The following is a 22,405-nucleotide window of genomic DNA, read 5'->3' on the forward strand; positions in this document are numbered from 1 at the left end:
CTAAGCACAAGAATGACAACCCCATATGTCAGATTAAGTAGGACAAACAGCATGTGCCTGTTGAGGGGGAATACTATTCCTTAGAGAAGCTTCAAAGATTCAAGGAAAATGCTACCGTTCTGCCTCAGAAACTGATAATGATGATCCTATCTTAACAGAAAGCAGCACCAGAATGGTCACAATAAGAAAAGGCAGCATTAATTAAGTAGAACTACCACAACAGCTCATGTTCCATTTTCCTGATTGAAAGCTGACCAGATCAGCACAGCTCAATTCAATATTGTACATTTTTTTCCTGATCCATGCAAAGACACTATTTCTTGTCTATGACAGATCACATTCTGGGAGTACAGTAATACACAGCAAATGCGTTGCATAACTCAAAACTTTTATTTTTCTGCTTAAAATAAATCAACTACTGTTTTATAACTTTTATAAATGTACTTTTATTATAGAAGAGAAAAATTCCATTAAAGAAATTATTACTAGTGTTCTGGAGATCTCTCTTAGCCCTGGCGTCTCCTGCTTGATTTCTCACTAACTCTGTTAATCCCTCTTTATGCCCAGCAGCCTAACATTGGTATGTCCCAGAGAAGTGACAGACATAGGAGTGCTGGGGATCTTTCCCAGATACGCCTAGGATCTGTCTCTTTTGCACTTCCCTTTCCAGACTGGCCTGGCTGTTTCACAACCTCCATTTAGGACTTATTGTGGCATCTTTGCTTCTGAGAGACTGCAATGTCGTGGCCATGGATAAAGCTGCAACACAGCAGCTGCAGGCTTGCCATGCACGGGTAAGATTAGAATATGTTGCAGTTCCCATCGCCAAAGCAAGATCAAATTGAAGCAGGCAAGCCTGGAGTCCCTGGGCAGAGCAGCTTCCTCTTCTGGAAGGATGCTCTTCTTGGCCAAGTAGTAGGATCTTACCCGGCCACTTGGTGAGAGCAATGTGTGTCTAGGGAGTTGTACATAAAGTTCTTTTACAGGTGTTATATAAACAGAACTAAATCAAATTAAGAACTAGTCTTCCACACCAATGGGGCTAGAATTTGAAGATAACATCCTCACCTAAAATTTTCAATATTAAGGGTCAATGTTTTATTTGGGTTTTTTTTGTTTTGTTTTTTCTTTTGGGGGGGAGGTTGTTTGTTTTTTACTAGTTGTATTACTATTATTTTAATTATCATTAAATATATTTTCAGCAAAACTTACAATATCTGATTTCCATTGAAATCATACTGTGCTAGGTACCGTAAAATACAGTCCAAATCTCTTGTCCTGGAGGTCTTGTAATCTGTATAGACTGTTTTGTTTTGTTTTGGTTTTTAGATGGAGGACATAATCACTGACAGAGTGGTCTCATAGGCAGTCTCACAAAAATGTCAAGAATCAAATCCAGATCTCCAAAGTGTTACTCTAATATTTTAAAAGCAAGGCAATTACTTTTGTAGATATATTAAAGCTTTTTTGTGATTCTTATTATTTGAAATATTTCCCTTTTCCAAATCATCTCTGCCTCTAAAACTTTCTAACTCTGGAGTGGGAATGCTTTTATTTAAAGGCAATTATCCATGATTTTTCATTAATCAGTACATCTTGTGAAGTTCAAAGCAAAAAGGTTACACTTCTGTAAATTTATCTTCTGTAAATTTCTTTTTGTCTTCTATGCAGAGGCATTGCTGGAGTGTTTCTCTGCAGCCCCTTTTGCACCACTCACAGGAAAATCAAGCCAGGCATCAGGATTACAGAGCTTGGCCACCAAAACTTTAAAGACATCTTGATTACAAACACAGATATTGTTATTTGCTTCTCAGCAGAAGCGCCCATAAACTATAAATTACTTCACAGTTACCTCTTAGTAAAGATTAATCTCCATTTAAAATGGCAATAAAAAGAAAGAGGTACCATTCCCCCCCCGAAATGCTGAATCCTGGAATGGGAGCCTCACAGATCTTGTCAAACTTCTCTTTTTTTTTGCATTTGCTTACATAATTTAAGACTTGTTGGGGAAAAACTGCTTATTATGTTTGAAATACAGGTAGTTCTTAAAATTATGAGAAAAACCTAATAAGTACAAACATAAAAGAAAGCTTCTTTAACTCCACTCTTGTCACTCTGCATTTATTCAGTCAGATAATTCACAGCCATGATGGTGGGAACACAACATTTTTATGTTGATCTTCAAAGTGATTATTCAAAATGGATGTTTCAACTTCCATCTTATCATTTAATTGAGAATTTGGAATGTATTTAAGTTTTTTTGTGGTGTACAACTTGTTAAATACGTTATTTGCATAGTAAATTCTAATGTACTCAGGCCTGCCATTAAAAGCAAAGACAATCCTCAGAACAATTACAGCTCAGGAATGTGAACGACAATGCCATACCCACTCTGTTCTGATATTCTTCTCATCTGTATGTCAGCATTTCTCCCCAGGACGAGTCAATGCAGTTGGTTTTGTCATTTTCTTTATACATGTTATTTAAAACAAAAATTAGTAAGTAATGACACTTTAGTTGCACCAAACTGGCAGAAAGGGATTTGGAAGAAAAAAACTTCCTAAAGTTCCCAGAGAAGAAGCTGCAACTATGCAAATTATTTACAATCTCATCAGTCTGGGTGGAATTTAGGGAATTTGGGTTAAACCCCAAAGTGAGCAGAACCTACTGGGAAGGTGGAGTGGCTAGGCTAAGTAATCACTAATATGGGCTCTCTAAGGTAATTTATATTATAGTAATTAAAGTTTAGATTCCCTTGCTGTTCTATTTACGAACTCCATTAACCTATGACCTTTCTCTGAAATTTACATCCAACTGTTTCAGGTTTTTTTTTTTCCTGAGCAAAAGAAAAGTAGTTCCTATGGACATTATTTCTCATAATAATTAATTGTATTTAGAGCCCAAGAGGTATATACACACTTTAAGACAATCCAGGTGCAATGTTATGCTGTGAAATTGTACTACAGATCCATCTTTTTGATTCTTCAGATGAACCATTGCTAATATTCTTGGTTTTGTTTGCATTGATTTTACTTTAAGTACAGCCTGCCATATGCTTTTTATTTAGTTGAATTTGAAATGATGGGTAAAATTCTGCTGCAAATTACAGAGATGCAAACAAAGAACATGCTTTGACCCTATATTCTTATTTGCCTGTTATTAACTCAAATTTAATGACATTTTAATAAGCAAGTGCAATAACTTTCATGCTATGAATAGACACATTATACGGCAAGAATTTAAAAAAAGTCTAGATCTCTGTATTGTGAGTCACAAACCAACTAATTCTAATCCACAGCTGAAAGGCTCTGAAGTAAATGTCAGTTTCTTGCTATACCTTATATTTGTCTCACACTCTTCCAGCATGTTATGATTTGGAGAGTGCTGCTTCTGGATAATAGACCTTGAAAGCTCAGGGCAATTGTTCCCATCCAGAGGCTCATTCTGTGAAATACAATGGCTTAAGAACATAGAGTAGTATAAGGAGCCTACTTAGTAGTGTATGGGAAAAATCCACCCCCAAGAAAGGGAAGGGAGTTAATCTGAGACTTTCTGCTTTGGGGTGCTGAAAATGGGCAACATGGATGGGGATTTCTGGAGAAAGGGGCACATGCTGGGCTACAATAAAGAGTGCACTGCTTCTCACAATAGGGGGAAGATTGCACAGAGAGAATTAATGAGAGTATTGGGCACTAGTGAATAGAATAGCATCATAAACATCAGTAAACAACAAAGTTCTGGAGTTGGTCTCAATTTATAGAAGATGAGGCCTCAGGAATGTATTGCCCTTCTACTGGACCAGCCCTGAGGGGCAGCTGCATCAGGTATTGATACACCTGCATCTTAATACATTTATATGCAACTAATGTGAGGAGCAGAGCTATGTACACATTTACAGACACTGCCTTTCTGCTGTGGCATGTATGAAATAATATCTTATGCTTGGGTCCAGAATTATATTCATATAGATATCTCATGGATTTTTCCAGAAATAACTTATGACAAGATCTCTAGATAAGGTTTTAACTAAAAACGGATTTCCCAGTACCATAAACTAACTGTCTTTCCAGTTCACATTTTCCCTGAGAACCTGGATATGCTTTTTTTCAGTTTATATCATTAAAAATACACAGAACGTTCATTTGTATCATTGATACAAAGACATGACCATCTGCCATTCTCAAGATACCTACAAGAGATTGGTGTTTTTCTAACTAATCTTGGATATGATATATTCATATAAATTTTCATGTCTCTGGGAAGAGACACCAAGAGCTGGGACACCAGAATTTGAAACAAAAATGTAGCCTGCATCTATTCTTTTAATAAATCAGAAATTTTGTCTCCTCCAAATTGCAAGTAAATTTTGAGTTAGTGCAATAGATTATGTTAATCAGATAAAGTTGTCATGCTGTTAGTCTTGTCCTACCAGTAAAACATTAAAAGATGTAATGCTATTCATACACAGAGATACATTTTCAACCAAAAACATGAGTTAATTGAATTCCACCAAAATTACTGTCCCTAGTCAATCAGAATACAGTTTCCTATTCACATTTGCTCACCAATATGTAAATAAGGTGAATGATGTCTGAGAGCATCTTATTTATATGCTGATTAAATAGTAATCATTACAAATAATTTCCCAGGATGTAGTGCCACTGCTTGGGATTGGTTTATGATTATTATCAGTGAAAGTGCAAGAGTTTGTTTAATTAAAGTTATTTCAAATTATGATTAAAGCACTTCTATTTTGACTAATGTGCATACATCATAACACATGATATATGTGGTCTTCTATCTGTTGTTCTGATCTGTTAAAGGGTTTGTATTCACAGAGGATGGATACTGAGAGTGTTTTGCAAGAAAGACAGACATAAAAAGCACATCCTGAAGTAAGAAGCCAAAGGGATCTTATGTGAAATCCAAAGAGGAAAACTTACAACACATGTTCAAAGATATGGAGGAGAAATGTATTTGTGATAAATTCAGCAACGAGCTATATCCTAGGCTAACCTTTTCTCCTGACTAAAGCAAAGGCATTGCTGATAACAGAACAAAAACTGTCTCCAGATAGGATTTGAAAAAATACAGAACTTTCAGTTTTCAAATAACTCTTGCTAATTTTCTCACATAAAGACGTAACAAAATTGGACAAGATAGCCACTCCTGTACAACTTTTAAACTTCTGTATAACTTTGAAACTTATTAGTCTTAGGCACATTGCAGAAAAACCAAGAATGATGTGAGACATAATTTCTAGTTTTCCAGGGTTTTGTTAAAACTAACAAACTAATTGCATTTTTGCATAAATTTATTTTTAAAAATCATATTTTCCATACTTCACATGAATAGAAATTACATTTTTAGTGTTGTGCAAGCATTTAACTTTTGATTAGAAAACAGAAGTTGCATATCTATTAGGGAAATAATTAATTCACAAGTTATTGAACTAGCTTAGTTACCTCTTTGCCAAACAACTGTCAATAATTTTGACATTTCACCTGAGATGAAAAAGAAAACACCAGGGTGTTTTTTTGTTTATTTGTTTGTTTTGTTTTGTTTCTTTCACTCTGATCAAAAGCACATAAAAGAACTTTGTTTCTTGGCCCAGAAGCAGGTAACAGCAGTGACAGTACCTGTGTCTGCAAGTGTCAGCAGAGCTAAGCCAGTACCCACTGTGTCCCCTTCTTCCCTCACCTAGGAGCAGTAACTCCTATAATAGCTATGTATGTGTAGTACATGTATTTTGTATATACATACATCTCACATGTATTATCATGAAAGAATACATCTAAACTGTAAAAGTTTTCTTTAAAGCATTTGTATTGTGTCCCCTCTTCACAGCCTGTTTGCCACTTTTTATTAATAATATGAAAATCCTCACACATTTGGGGTTGCAGATTACAGGTAGCCAAAATTTCAGCAAGAACATTGTAAGCCATGTCAAAGTGCTGGCTAAGGCTATGGAAACATTTACTATGTAGATTCTGGAGTATTCTAAAATTATTCCAGAATTTTAATCCACTCTTAAAGATGTTTCCAAAATGTGTGTAAATCACGTAAGTCCCCTTGGGCAGCAGGAAACCTATCTTTTTTCTCTGCTTGATTTCAGACTGTGCATACTGTGTGGTATCATTATTAGATATGAAGAACAAGTCTGATTTTCTTCCTTGGTGTGAAAAGAACATACAATCACTTAGTCCACAAACTTAAAATACAGGCTAGACTAGGCCCCTTTCTGTTAGGGTAGCTTCAAACCTATAATTTCCATTCATTCCCTGCTGGCATTGTTATTTCTTATCTCCTCTCTGCTCCCCAAGCAACATATGACACACAGAAAAATAAATAAATAAGTGGACAGATGAATGGAGCATTCCTCACTTTTAAAAGATATTAACTAAACCCCAAAACTAAATCTAGTCCCCAGTATTTCATAAACCACCTGCTAATATCCACTACAATGTGTTTTTTCACCATACTTAAATCAACAAAGCTCTGTAGTAACTATACCCCTGCAAGGTATAGTTACAAGGTTTTAGTGATGACCATTCTGTCAAACATACCACAGACAGCATAGTAGAGTTACTATTTTCTCTGTTTTTTTCATTTATAGTCTTGCTAGTTAAAAGAAAAAAATATGTAAAATGCCGCCCTAAACTCATCTCTAGATTTAGCACCACATTTTTAGCAGAGCTACAGATTGACTCAGAGTACTTTAAGGACAAATCTTGTCCTAAATACCATGTATGAAAATGTCTCCCCCCTCGTTTATCCGCTCTCTCTTGAGAGTAGTTAATTTTTATATTAAATATGAGAACTTTTAACTTATGTCAATCAATGTGGTTGTTTACATCAAAACAGTTAACAAATCAGTAGGTAGTTATTAATAACATCTGAACTAGTACCTGAATCTAAAGCATGCCACTAATCCCACTGGTTCTAGGATGTTTCTCACCTGGCTGAGCCCCATGTGCAGTGTTCACCCAGATCTGCACAGTGCTGTATGTGGCATGTGACCTTATCCACTGCAGAGTGATCCAAATGCTGAGGGATAATGAAACAACAGAACTACAAAATGTCTCATTCTTCATTCAAATGACAGTCCAAGAGATGAGAGCTGGCACAATCTCCTCCTGTAATTTTACCTACCAGTTTAGCCTTAAAAATGTCTCAAAATCACTTGCAGTAAGATCTTGTAATCTGAAAACCAAACGCCCCATTTCTCTTATAGCTAATTAGTACACACATCCTGCAAAGCAAAAATATAATTGTCTCTGTGTAAAAAGCTATCTGGGGGGAGCCAGTGTATCTGCATGCTAATATAAGGGACTGCTTTTAAAAATAGACCCCTCCATTATAAATGGGATATCAGAAAGGTGCCAATTACGAAGAAGGGGCATACTGCATTATAAACCAACTGCCTTGTACAACGAATTGCTCTACGTGTTGTATAATCCAAATATAATTGACCCTGTCTGTAAAGCTATTTTGGGGAACAATAAATCATTAACATGCCAAAAACAAGTGCAATTTACAAAGTGGGGAGTATGACCACTGTGACCATCTGCCTCCTAGGTGAGTGAGCTACGCTTTTTCTGGGGGAGAGAGAAAAAGACACCCCCCCTCCACCCCCAAACCCTCTTTCTTACTGCTGTCCAAAATAAAACAGGGCTCATAGGAGTTTGTGTATAAGGCATTTGCAGTACTCTGCAGTAGAGGAATATCTTTCAAAGGAGTTTTCTGTTCAGCCTGAAATCCTGACAGGAAGGATCCCTGTCAATGCAAGGACTTATGTCTTTGAATACTGTTTTGGGTTGGCAGTGATTCTCTCCTAGAGGTGTTCCTTATTTCCACTTGGAGAATGAGTTCCACTGAAATACATGCAGAAAGGCCTCTAGTCAGGCAACAGGCTTTTTCCATTACTAAGCAATAAACATCAGTGAATAAAAGACACAGGGGAATGGCTTTCTTTGTACTTGGAATAACAACGAGGCAGACGTTGCAGCTTATATGATCCCAACCCATTGTGATTAATCAGCTGTGCCAGAAAAATACCCAAGATTTTTATAATACATTTTTGTGTTTAGAATGCATTAAATGGTTCAAAACCACCCACATCTTTCACATATAAAGCACTTATGTATTTCCATGATCCAGAAATACTGATGTTTACATTAACCATTTTTGTCCAAATTTCTTTTGCATTGAGATATTAATGAGAAGAAGTTTCTTCTTCACAATTTTATTACCCTTAGGGAAAGCTGCAGAGAAGTTTCCATTAGATTGTACCACTTTAAGCAGCTCCTGGCAAATGCTTCTGTTTGTTTTCCTGGTACCATATATTCTGGTGGTAAAACAATCCAGATGTGTCTTTATAAGTGGACACTGTGAAGAGTCACTAAAAGACACCTGAATTATAAACTGAAATTAATTGGATCATGTTTTCGGAGATTCTGATGGGACCTGGCAAGAACATGAGTCTTCTCCTGCGTACATCTTGTAGTGGAGCAGGTAAGTGGAATAGAACTTATGAATTGTGCACCATTTCTTCTCTGCCTTCAAGGATTTCCCAAGATGCACTGCTCACTTGAAATAAATTCTACAGTCTGCATTCAGGAATTTTCACTCCTGGGCTTTGATTCACAGGCTTCAATTAGTCTTGGGAATGTGCCAGTAAAATCCCTGGTGAAAAGCAAATGAATAAACTTCTTGTAAAAGGCTTTACATGTGTATACAGAGGTAAGTTCCTATCAGTAAATATTATCTCACTAAACCCAAACATCTGTCCTGCTGTGGAGCTTAAGTAGTTTTGTTGCCTCACATTGCCTGGTCATATTTATTTGCTGTTTGTAACGAAATGTTTTTTACAGACCTGTATTCCAGTTTTAACACATTTTAACAATTTCTTCTAGAATGTCTGTAGGGATGTCGTTGGGGCGGGGTGGTAGGTGGGTCCCTTTGTGACTTCTTTGGTTTGACTGGATCAGAACGTGGCTATAAAAAATGGGACGGATACAACAGTGTGGTGAGAAATCCTTTAATCTATCTGTGACCATATGGTCCGAGAGGCAGCATCCAAAGGCCAGGGGGAGGGGTCAGTTTAACAATACATAGGGATAGCTGAGGGCAAGATCCAATCATAAAGAGAACTAGGAACATGTCTGGGTATGCCCTTACATGTCCCCACAAGTCCCACTGTGTTAGGCCAAAACCTCTGTACCTGCAGGGCATGAGTCTGCCTTATATTTAAGGCCTTGCTTTTCAACAGCCCACCTCCCAGGGCCTTTGATTTATGGCCTCTGTGTAGGGAGCCTGGGCCAAGCCCTGGTCCATCTTAGCCAATTCGACTACCACACAGTGACACTCTAGAATGTCTATAATTTACTCATTCTTTAGTAGGTCTTCACTTTAAACATAGAACAGATTAATTTAATTACACAGTGTTTCAGAAGAAGCACGTACCTCTGAGCTGTTCTTGGAATGTTTTGTTTACTTGAATTTTCTGCCTACCTAAGTGGAAACTGATAGACTGACTCAACAGGAAAAAGGAAAAAAAAAAAGCAAAAAGAAAACAAAAATGCAGTCAACAAAGATTTTTCTTTGAAGAATGTTTACAATCTAAAATATCCCGACCTAATGATTAGCAAACAAAGGCTACCAATCTGGACACTGGAGCTTTCTTTTCTGTCACTATCCCTACTCTCTTCAACATGCTTACAAATACTTGCTGGGCTCCTCACATCAGGAGAAAGAGTAGATGAAGCCTGCCCTCAAATTATATTACAATAAATAATTATATTGCAATAACTAAATAATCAACCAGATTTACCAGGATAATTTTTTACCTCTCCCACACCATACTTTACTAATACACCAATTTATAGCATATATTCATTAATGAAAATATTAACATAGCAATATGTATTAATAAAATTAAGTAGAGTTTTACAAATGATAAAAATTTTGCTGTCACCAGAACTTTGTGATAATTTTATTTTTCTAAATACACTTTTTCAAAGTCTGTTGTGAGGCACTGGAATATAATGCTTTCCTATCTTTTTTTTTTTTTAAGTAAGTGCAATTCTCCATCATTTTTTATTCATAACTTTACTGAGTAAGTGCCCAACTGTGGAGGGAGCAGAAAATATTAATAAAGAAGAAGGATTCTCTGTGTCCCTAGAACAGGCCCCTTGGAAAACCATAGCTTAAAGATAAGAAATGGTTTGTAAAATGACAAATACAAAAAGGAATCCAGCTCCCCCCCTTGGTAGACCCTCTTATCTATCTCCAATATTAGTGGTTCATTTTCTTTTACTATCCATAGGCTAGCTTTGAATGTAAAATCCCTTGGGGATTGGTCAAAATGTAGAATTCCCTTGGTAATTGGTGCAAAATGTGAAACCCTCAAAAGATATAAAAACCCCTGTAAAACAATAACCGTTGAACATGTTAGATTGGATGCCTTCATAGAATAAACTATGGATTTGAGCCTCCCGTCATGTTTCAATCTCTTCATCCTGCTGGTCTGAGAGCTCGCCGCGAGCCAAAATTCTATTTGGGCAAGGCTCAGGGACTTGCTCCGTCGCTGAGGGCTGCAGAAGCAGTCTTAGGGATCCCAAAGGGACCCCAAAAACCCGCCAGCGACACCCAACTACAGCAGTAAAGGCAACCTCATTTGTACTGATCCCCATCTGACTTGAGAGTGCAAGCCCTGAGAGCAATGACTGTGAACTCCTCTGGCTACAAACTGAGCAGCTGTAGTGACATAATCAACACTCCCTCTTATGTGGATATTAAGGCACGTGAGCTTTTCTTTCTTTTCCAGTTTCTGTTCTTCCCTAGAAACAGTAGAAATGTCTTGACCAAGTACTGGGGAAAGCCCAGCCTCTGCAGCAGCAGCACAAGAGACGCTTGTAGGGGCTGCATTCTGTCAAGAGTACTGAAAGAAGGAAGTGACTGGAGTGGAATACAGAGAACTCGCTGCTCTTATTCAATAACGGATTTTTTGTTTCCTCTAATTGCAACAGCATCTGTATCTGATACAGCCCCATAGTCAATATCTGATGTCATCAGCTTCAGCTTCCAGAGCTCATAAACTTATCAGAGGTCACATCTCTCATAGACATCATGTGCACAAAAATTGTTTGCTCTGATATGAAACTCATTTTAAAATTCATGCTTCCTAACAAGCATTAAAGCCACGTCTAAAATTTCATTTACCAGACTCTAAAAGACAACTACTATTTTATAGGTCTATTTAAAAAAAAAAAAAAATTGCAGGAACTGTAATATTTTTTATTAAGTTTCAAACTGAAAAACGCAAATGTTTATACTAAGCAATTCCAACTTCAGGCTGAAAAACTGGTGTTCTTACACTCATCATAGTAAATCTATAAGCATTACAGTACATTCTCAAATTATCTTGAGTAATTCCAAACAAACTAGCCCAGTTTGCAAGACATAAAACATTTGATCAATTAAAAAAAAACCAAACAAAAAAAACCCAAAAAACCACCAAGAACAGAAGATAATAGCTGTCAAAAAAATTCCTTTTTTTTATGCCTTTAACTCACTGCCCCACTAAGAAAACACTATTTGACTTCTAACATGCAATTAAAACAATGTTAAAATTCTATTCAGTGTTTCTGCAGCATCTGCTTCACTGATTGGCGTCAGCTGAGGTAAAATTTTAGCCTTTATTTTGTAGGATTCCATAGTGACTAGCAGATGCTTAGATATTGTTTCAAACAAGCAGAATCTAAGCAGTGAAGACAATCATATCACAAACAACTGTTAAAATAATCACATAATATGAATATTCAATGCACAGTCTCCTTCTGCATTTCTTAGATCCTTAGAAGGAAGACAAGAATTTTGTGATGTAATCCTTCTCCTTCACTTTCATATGAGGAATGTAATCTGTTAGAACTGTAATAATTTAATGCAATTAGATCCATCAAACAACATGTGGAAATAGGGCCCTCAAATTTAGAAAGATATTTATTTAATCAAGTATCTTAAGTTTCAAAGCTTGAAAGGACAATTATTTAAGTTGCGGGTCACACACTGTACACCCTAACAATTCCCTGACTGTACACAGACTGCCTGGCCATGAAATGCAGGGAAAGTGTGAATTTCTTCTGTTAGAAAGTCTTTTTGTTAGTGAGATTCAGTTTGTCACCACTATTTCGTGGTTACGTAAATGAAAGTATAAAAGTCAAAACATTGGAAAAGGCTGTCACAAGTCTCAGCTCCATTTGGCACCTTTGGCTGAGACAAAGAAATAGCCCAACACGCCAACTTCAAAGGTATCCAGAACTAGGCAAGAACTGTCCCTTCTCCGTGCAGTTCCGCCCAGGCACCTTAGTCCTGGCCCCCAGTATCCCCATGCTTCAGCTACCAAACCTCTCCTGTTGGAACAGTCAGTTATGGAAAACTGGGCCAGACTCTGGGTTGGTTTTGTAATTTAGATTATAAATGTCTTCTTGGAATTAAATTGAGTGGACCAAGCTCATTAAGCCTGTCCTAGACAGCTTCTGAAGCCAGGTCACCAGAGGTGGAATGTTATGAATTAATATAAATATTCCAAAACTTGATGTATTCCTTCCTTTCTTTTTATTTTTTCTCTCTTTTAAGAGTTATTTATGCTCATTTACCAAAATATTTGGTAGCCAAATAGGAAAATAAAATAATAAATAATAAATAAACATCAAATTAATGTTTTAAAGGAAATAAAAAATGGTACCTTGAACTTAAGTCTCTTCTTCATAGGATATGAATTATGAAGAAAGAAAAGATAGCAGGAATTGTCATACTGTTTTCAATGCAGATCTAAAGAAGATGCAAAGAAAACTCAAAGAAATAGCTTTATTATAGCTGATTTAAAAACGGTAATACATAGGTAATCTCTTTGTTAGAGGAAACACTACATATTCTGGATTAATTTGAAAGCATGTGAAGTGACCTTGCTGAACTTGTTTCAAGAGTTTCACAAGACCTTCATTCAAATGTTTTGAGATCAGCAGTATTTTTCTGGTTGGCAATATCTGTATTTTGATCAGACACCTGCAAAAAGCAACTGTGCATGTCCAGATGCTCTGAATGGATCCTGCTGCAGACAGGCTTTTGCTACTTATGGCCTGGTAGACATGCACTCACCATACTGTTAAATGTCATCCTGATTCAAGCAGTCCTACTGCAAGGAAATAAACTTTTGTTAGCAGTCAGGCTGTCATAGGCATTGTAATAAAGTCCTTCTTTGGCATCTTTCATATATTGAAGATGAAGCCTCTCTCCTCCAAAGCTTTACTCCAATCATTGAGTCAGGGTTAAGACTACAATCTTATAAAATGAGAACTGCCGTCACAGTGATCTCATTGTTGCAATATCTATATATCGATACATTTATATAACTATAAAATCCTTTCCCTAGCTCCTTTGCATTACTGTGCAGTATTACAATTCAAGGCTTCCGAGTGGGAGCTGCTGCTTAATTGTGTGGTGACAGGCTTTGCTTTCATAATCAATTATGAATTCCACTGAAAAAGGCAATCCAGTTATTCCCTAGCTTCCAACTATGCAAGCACAAGCACTTATGAGGCCACACATTCAGTCAGATAAGGGAACTGATCCAGCTTAAAACTAACCTACCAAAGAAAATAGTTAGCCTTCATTTGGGTGACCTCATGGCTGCATGTCAATGGAAATGGGAAGAATCTTCCTACAAAAAAAGAAATTACACTGTTTCAATATCATCATTCCAATTCACCCATGGATTTTCCATTTTCACTTCTCAGAACACAGCCCCCGTTTTTACATAGATTGTGCTGCCTGTTCCTATCCATCCAGCTTTATGAGTCTGCATTTGTCTGTACTACTAAATGAATACATAGATTTGCTTGCATAGTCTGATGTCACAGAGCATCACAAACTACTCTTCATGGGTGCCCTGACCAGGTCATGACCTGCCACCCAGACAATTTTTTCATCACTCTCAGGTACTCGTGATGATTTTATATCTATCTATATGTGCAGAAATGCAGAGTCAGACCTCCTACCATACCCACACAAACATGGTAAAAACTCTCCCATTTACATGATGATTCCCTATTAACAACTGCTTTTTGATAACCAGCACTTGATAACAGTGCAGTTAACCAGCACTTTATCCACTAAAGATGGGCTTTGCTGATATTGTAGAGCGTTAATTTTTTATCAGAATGTCACACAGTAGTACATCCACATGCACAATAAAGCCCACCCTGTTATCACCACAATTTAACAACTTGAGCTTCCAAAGCTGCTAAATTCTCTTCCTTTTTTTAACATTCCACATCTAAGTTTCAACCTTCAACAGTAAGTGAAAAAGTGGAAATTAAGTAATTTACCAGTCTGAGATTCTAACAGTAAATTGCTGTGAATTTGTAACTGCACTATCATTTTCATTGTCCTACACTGACCATTTAAGTGAATGATAACCCACGAAACAGCACCATGCAGGGCTAGCAAACAAGTAAATAATTTAGATTGCACACTGCTTTCAACTGAAAAAGGGACAGTAAATCTGTCCTGCCATTGCCTTCTCTTTTGTTGAATTTTCAGGATGTTGCAGTCTTTTCACTGAAACAAATAAAAGAATTCTAGGGATTTAATTTATTGTCTGGGTTTTGCGCATAATGACTGAGGTTGACCAATGCAAGACAGTGCCCTAGAAGAATAAGCTTAGCAATTTAAGATCCTGCTAGATAAAACACACAGCTGACTTTAAGCAGATGAGGAGAAAATTCTGGTTACAGCATGGCACCATCTAATGGCTTCAGCTTTAACTGCAAGAACTCGAACAGCATTAAGTTCTGGCCATACAAATTACCCTTCTATCACTATTTTGCTCATCCATCTCACTATATGGCAAAGCTATATGGGAAAAAAAAAAGAGGAAATAATGTGAGTTTAAAATATAAATCTGAGTTGACAATTTACATGGTAGTAGCAACTGCAACCTAATTCTAGACCACAACTGAACACTTCAGTTCCAAGAGGAGTATTTTAACACAAACAAAATTTAGGTATACAAAGATCACAGCGTTGTCTATACACAGAAATAACAAAACACTGTATTTTCATAGAACCATAAAATGGTTTGGGTTGGAAAAGACCTCAAAGATTATCTAGTTCCAATCCCACTTCCATGAGTAGGAAACGTTCCTCTAGACCAGGTTGCTCAAAGCTCTGTCCAGCATACTCTTGAACATTTTCAGGGATGGGGCATCCACAGCTTCTCTGGGAAACCTTTGCCAGGGCCTTGCATTCCTCATAGGGAAGAATTTCTACCTAACATCTAATCTAAAGCTACTGTCTGTTAGTTTGAAGTCCCTCCCCCTTGTCCTGTCACTACAGGCCCTTGTACAAAGTCCCTCTCCATCTTTCTTGTGAGTTCCCTTTAAGCACTGCAAGGCCACAATTCAGTCACCCAAAACCCTTCTCTTCTTCTGGCTGAATGGTCCCAATTCTCTCAGCCTTTGCTCATAGCAGAGATATTCCATATCTCCATCACCTTGGTAGCCTCCTCTGGACTTACTTCAACATGTCAGTGTCCTTTCTGTGTAAGGGACCTCAAATTTCTAACTTACTTTTGGATAATTTCTACTAAGAAAAGATATGCCTAGGTTTTACGTTATTTGCATGGAGGAATTTCACATTTCTTTGAAATTATGCTTAAGAACCACATAACTTTGTACAATACTGTGACAACTTCTTTTTTGATTAGTTTATCAGCAAGTTCAAGGTAAGGGGTAATAAGAACACTTGGGTTGCATTCCCATCTGCTGGTGACTTCCTGTTATACAGAGCAGATCGGTATGGCTGCATGAAAATCGTTTTTGTTGCAAGTATGGAAATGCTAATATTAAAATTCCTTCTATGCATGCCAATGATTTAATAATCTTCTAAGTATATCAAGAACTAAAAACATATATCGTCATGACAAAAATAATATTGTTATAGCAATTTCCTTGTAGGAGATGCAGTGGCTAGTATCTATGCTCAGAATAGCTGCAACATAGGCAGAAATCTTCATTTGAATATTAAGTGTTGTTTAAGACCACAACTGACATTTAGATATTAATAAAAACCAAGTGGTACTTGAAAGTGAAAGTCTTCATAAGTTTACCATGCCATCAATTCCATTCAACAACGTTAAAACATTGTTTAAACCTAAGAAAAGGGTGACTGAACAGAGGAACAGGTTCCCTGGAGAGGCTTTGTGATCTTTGCTCTTGGATGTACCGAAAAGCCAACAGACTTAGCCCCGGACATCCTGCTGTAGCTGCCCTTGCTGTGAGCAGAGTTGGACTGGTTGCTCTCCAGAGGTGCCTGCCCACTTCGGCCATCCTGTGCGTCTGTGATTTTCTAAAATTGCTGCTGCTGCTTTAGAAATAAAACCCAAAACCTCAATGCAGCATTAAATTGTGTTCACCTCCAAATCTTGTGATTATCCTTCGCATCTTCTAAGATTTAGAAAAGTTCCCTCTCTTAGAAATATTTAGGATAATATCTCAGGCTAGCCAGGGAGTGTATTATCATAAAGATTTAATACCAGATCTGGAACTAACTCAATGGTCCAGAAACAAACTAAACATAATGAAAATGTTTCAAATCACTGAAGTGGAATTCAGTCACAGCCAATATATTCCATAAAATACAGATTTTTTTCATTTAAAAAGTAACCCTTTGAATAAACCAGAAAAAATTTAAAGACAGATCTATAATGTAATTTAACTGTTCACACATATTGAAAATATATTTACAAAAGTTCTAAGAATTGAAATGACAATTCTTGAAAAGAGTGAATAGAAGTATAAAACGTAGTGATAGAGAAATAGAGGTAACACACATACCCCAAACCTCCTCTCTCTTATCCTTTAAGAGACACAGTCAGAAGATCTCCTTGCTACCATTTTCTCCAGACGGACTTTCACATGTTCAGCATATGTCCAACTAACCAGTTGTTCTTGTGACCACTGCTGCCTTGGAGCCTGTTCATATCACTACTGCAAAAGCCTCTGCTGGCTCAGCTGTAATTTGGTTATCTCCTTTTACGGTTACAGTGTGAAACTTTAGAAGCGCAGCTGAGTCTGACTCATGTTCCAGGCAGCGGGATATGTATGGATACACACACTTTGGCAAATCCTAAAGCACCATGACACTGCATTTCTATGAGATTCCTCAGGTTAAACTGGATCCCAAATACAGCCTTGAGGTCTGTGCTTCAGGGATGCACTAACTTGTCTAGCTCACAGAAAACTGAGATATGAATATGGAGCTGCTGCTTCCAATGCTTTGAACAGTTAAAATCATGATCACTTTTACAGGAGTGCAGTATATGCCACAACCTGCACAGATAGAAGTGTCTAGGAAATGAGATAGTCTGAAATACACTGTTAATAATTGTAAGTTATAATGTAAGTAATAATGTAGTTACATTATTCAAACATAAAACATTTTTAAAAGCAAAAATAAAAATTTATTTCGTGTACTAGAAGCACCTGCCTGTGAAAAAAACCTCAAAATAATTACTCAGTCACAAAATTATATATTATAACTTTGCATTTTTGCATGTAATATATTTAGAGGCCTGTTCCAACTACGGATTCTTGCAAATTGAAATTGAAAAAAGCCCTCTGTCAAAATTTAAATATAAAAATGTAGACATAGTTCTTGTTTACAGGGATAGTTGTAGAAGCAAGAAAGAGAAACAACACCCTGAGGCATTGACAATACACAATACATTCTTTCCAGCTGGAAATGCCATGCACATAAGGTAAGCTGCTTTACAAGGTAAGCAGAGGAATAGATTTACCACTGGTTGTACAAGCACACAACAAAAGATCATTATAGGATATACATGGGGAAATAAGTAATAAGTGCATAAATGTCTGTGTATTTTTTGTATGAGAAGAAATCAGAGCATTTGGCAATGACTAGCATTAAAACTAGGGAAAAAGATTCACCATCTTCCTATACTAAAGAGAAAACAGAACACAGATCCAGACCCAGTGGACCGCCTCTTGTTCGGTAGAAATATTTGTAGAATTGTAGCCCTTATGCTGACTTTAAAATGTGACTTCAGTGAAATTCTTCCTCTTCCTTTAATACATCATTCAAGCTTGGTAGCAAAGAACAGACTTTTCAATAAATAGCACACTTTTTGCATAAATTAGACTCATCTGGCTGGACAATCTTCATCCAGGGGTTGAAAAAACTGGTTTTGTGAGTATTGTGTACTCCACTCTCAATCAGAATCTCTGCTTTCCCCAGTTCTCTAAAATCGTGTCACATCCTATTGAAGTGTTATGTAGAAAGACATAAAAATGCAAATCGCTGTTCATACTGAATGACAGTTTAAAAGGTTTGTGTAGCACAATTCAGAAACTCTACATTATTTTACTGCTTGCATGTCTATCTTCTGCTACTGTGCTCCAACTACAGTGCCATACACTCCTTCTCAGAAAACAACTGTCATAATTTGTTACTTTCCTCCCAACTAGTTCCTCTAATAAAGAATCTATTTCCCTTTTAATGTCCAGCCCTTTTTATTTTATACATACAAATATTACATTATATTCTGTGATTTTAAAATTAATCATTTGGATACTTCAACAAGGAAAAATACTATTTTCTCCTCTGTATAAAAAGATGCCTTTCTGAAGAACGCTTATGCAGATCTGATAATGCTCCTTGAACAGAAAACACATCACATCTATCCAGTAAGAACAACAGTTTCTCAGCAGCCACTATCTGTTGTTTCTCTTGTTGCTGTATTTTGCATGACAGTAACCCCTCTGCTGACACTGTTCACTTTCCCTAAATTGCTATCTGTATTACCAGAACTGGTTTCCCTTTTTTCTGTATGTACTCCCCCCCCACAAAGCTCTCCCAATCACTACCTTCTACCTGGTCTCATGAAAATGATGTCATATAAGTAATTCTACATTCAGCATATTTTCCACCTTATTTTAAACATCTGTTTATCAGGCAGACATCTTGTAATACAAACATCTTGTAATATAAAATGTAACTCAAAGGACTTTCATATATGATTCTCTATATTTTCTTGCTGTGATGATTTACCCTGGCACTACCAAACTAAAGATCAGTTCAGACTATATATTCACTACTGTAAGGGTTGGTCCAAAGTTTCCCTTGTTTTTTGCCTCCCGACCTTCACAAGGAGATCTCGAGGACCCCCATCCAGGTTGGCTCCAAACAATGGTTTCCTGGCCTGGCCAAGATGGATGGTTGTCAAGTGACTGTGTGCTGGTGTATTGTGTTCACTGAATTGTGCTGTTGTGGCACCAACTGGAGATTGTGTTGTACCAACTGGAGACTGCATGTACTGCACGACCGCACCTGTCTCCTGCAGCACCACACAAAAGTGCATAAATCTTCCCACTTTTTGGCCAGAAGCCACTCACTTTAGAGAAAGACTATAAAAGAGAGACCCTCTGGAGAAGACCCTTGAGTACTCCCCACAGATGAAGACTCATCTATTGGCTGGCCCATGAGGACATCTGTCTCTTCTCATTGGTAGCTATTTTCCCATCCCCTTCTTTTTCTCTCTCTATACTTTGTTTCCTATATCTCTCCCCTCTATCGCAACTGAATTGTTGTCATTTAATAAAAATGTGTTGCTGTTGTTGAATAAACTGATTTTGTCCCCTGCATTTTGCCTGTTTGCACCTCTGAGATCAAACAAACCATCATGACCCCCACTCTGTATTAATAGCGGATCATGACAACTACTGACCAAAAACCTTTTCTCTGAATTTTCTTTCTAAGAAACAAAGGACCAGAATAGCATTGAGAGTCTGACACTATGCTGCAACAAATATGACTGTATCAGTTAGCATGAAATGTAGATTAATGGTTTGAAATTGATGCTGAAGAGGAAGTGTGTATTATACACCAGCTTTATGCCATACGGACCAGTCAAGTAATAATTTCCAGTTATATTTACAGCAGAATTAAGTTTTAGTTCAAGTGCTTCAGATGGCCAGAGGCTCATACACATGCCAAACTCCTACTTTTTTTGTCCCAGCTGGATGGCCTTGCAGGGCACTAAGCATTGTCAATGGCAGCACAGCCATGTTGTACAGTAACCTTCATAGCACAAGCACTATTTTGTTGTGGTTCGTTATTTTATTTTGTTATAACCTTGTTTTCCCTGCATGTTAAAATGGTTTCTCCCTATGCTGTACCCCTTTTGTTGGTCTGTTCCAGGTTGCCCCTTCCCACCTTAGTTGTGTCAATTACCCCTAAGCCCCGCCTTTTCTTCCAGACCCTTCCCTGTCGATCACCCTAGCCCAAGCCCACTCGGTTGTCAATCCCCCCTGGGCCCACCTGTTGTTATGGAAAGTTCTAAGTCAGTTACAAGTTCTGTGTTATATGATTGAACGCTGTATGTTGAACCCTGCCTATGTTTTCCCCCATTGGTTTATTGTATCTGAAGTCCCTCCCATTGTTACACCCCTAAGTTCTCCCTATTAGTCTACGTATGGTATCTTCCCATGGGGGAGGTCCTGTACTTAAGATCGTGCAGAGCTATTCTTTTCACCTTTCTCGGTTTCCTCCCCTCTCTTCCAGTTGTGTCTGTACCCGCTCCGTCAGTAAACCCTTGGAACCTTGAAAGGATCCTCCTGGCTCTTTACTTGTTCCCGACGCCGACAACTGCTGCTAAGGCTTGGTGCCTTACCCTCATCCCGGGCTCCGAGAGTCTCTGAGAGAGGGCCGCTCTTGGCGCTTCCCCTGCCTCCCCAGCTAGTCGGGTGGAAAGAGTGTGAGTGGACTGAGGCGGGTGGCGTCACTATTTCTTCAGCCTATCTATTTTGATTTATACTGGACTAATTTAGGTGGACTTATCATTAATTAATACTACAATGAATACAGTATAGTCAAACAAAGTTCAACTCCCGACAAACAAAATACAAAATACGTCATTGAATATGTCCACTGCTTACCAACTTCAGGTTCTGAAGATTCATTCCCAGTGTCTGTTTTTCAGGCAGCTGAAATAACATTCAAGGAAGTGGATTAGATGTAATGAAATTGTTTCAGAGTAGTTTAATGTTATATATCTAGAAAGAATGTACATAAGTTGGTTTTAAAGTCTCAGTAATGAAACAAAAACCCTGGAAGAAGGACTGTCATATATTTGTAAATAAAAAATCTGCCACTGGCATAGCTGAAAAAAGGCATTTTATTAGAGGAAAGGAAGAAAGTATAAATGCTGAGAAGACCATACTTCTAGATCTTTTTTCAGTAGCATCCCTTGGCATACAAGATACTCTTAACCAAACAGTGACTAGATTTTAATTTAATTTCTACAGATTTTAGCGGAAGTCTCAAGATAGTGGAATAATCAGCACACAGAAGAGTGAGCTGTCCAGAGCCTTCCTGAAGGACATCCCTCACCCTGCATTTTAATCACTCGGGAATGTAAGCAGTGGTAATACTTTATGTAATACTTATATGAAATAACCTGGATACATTACAATGGTGCCTGCTTAAGATGATTCCACACTTCTTTGCCTCTAAATCTCCCCACTAACTCTATTCTGGTATTATCAGCCAATCTGAAAGGGGCAAATAAAGCAGGGCAGAGAAGCATAAAAAAGGCCATACCATTAACTCAGATATAATGAATAGTCATCTATAGCACTTTAAACCATTCTTAAAATTCATGGAAACTTTGCTTATGTGAAGTTTCACTCCTACACAGTCTTCTCTGAATTATTTTTCAGTGCAGCTCTAATAATCAGGCACTACAGATGGGTTCTGCCCGACTGCTGCTGGGGTGGTCACAGTGATGCCTGACAGACTGTACATATGACAGGATCCAGGTAATACTGGAAAGGAGTAGGAGATTATTAGTCTGTTTTCCATAACTTTTCTGTCCTTTTGCTTCCAATGGGATGATTTTGCAGTGGCATAATGCAGGGTTTGTACATCCCTTATATGAATATGGAAGGAGCTCAGGGGCTGTTGGGTACCTAATCAGCCTCTCCCAGAAGCAAACAAGAGACTTTAAAGAAGGAACAAAAAAGGAATAGCCCTGCTTAATTAATTAGTGCTCAGCTAAGAGAGCAGATTTCAGAGAAGATACAAGGAGACCATACAAATAACTGCTGCCTAGGGAAATTAAATCTCTCAGGTATTGAGTTCAAAATACTCAGAATATTTAGTCCAAAACCTCACCAGGTTGTATTTCACTAGAAGTTAAAGAGAACAAATGGAACTAAAGGCATCCTTGGTCTCCCATTGATGTGTAAGTGTAATCTTACATAACTAAGTGCAACCCAGTAACAAACTGGCAGCCCCACAACATTTCTTTTGGAGAAAATTATTA

The 22,405-nt window shown here is 37.6% G+C and overlaps 1 protein-coding gene across 8 annotated transcripts in view; it reads right to left on the reverse strand.

Annotated features, from left to right (window-relative positions):
• Nucleotides 1–22,405, reverse strand: part of MAMLD1 (mastermind like domain containing 1) — a 273,107-nt gene that overhangs the window by 234,761 nt on the left and 15,941 nt on the right. For 5 of the 8 annotated variants that reach the window (XM_088173279.1, XM_088173280.1, XM_088173283.1 and 2 more), the window contains one exon: nucleotides 21,018–21,065. The exons of 1 other annotated variant lie outside the window; for it this stretch is intronic. The gene's annotated coding sequence lies outside the window, so the exon portion shown is untranslated. Of the gene's footprint in view, nucleotides 1–16,898; nucleotides 17,285–21,017; nucleotides 21,066–22,405 lie in introns of those variants that run through there. 2 more of the 8 variants (XM_088173285.1, XM_088173284.1) reach the window with 1 other exon arrangement.

Source organism: Sturnus vulgaris, chromosome 14 (assembly GCF_052056855.1).
Source record: "Sturnus vulgaris isolate bStuVul1 chromosome 14, bStuVul1.hap1, whole genome shotgun sequence".
In the NCBI taxonomy this organism is placed as follows: domain Eukaryota; kingdom Metazoa; phylum Chordata; class Aves; order Passeriformes; family Sturnidae; genus Sturnus; species Sturnus vulgaris.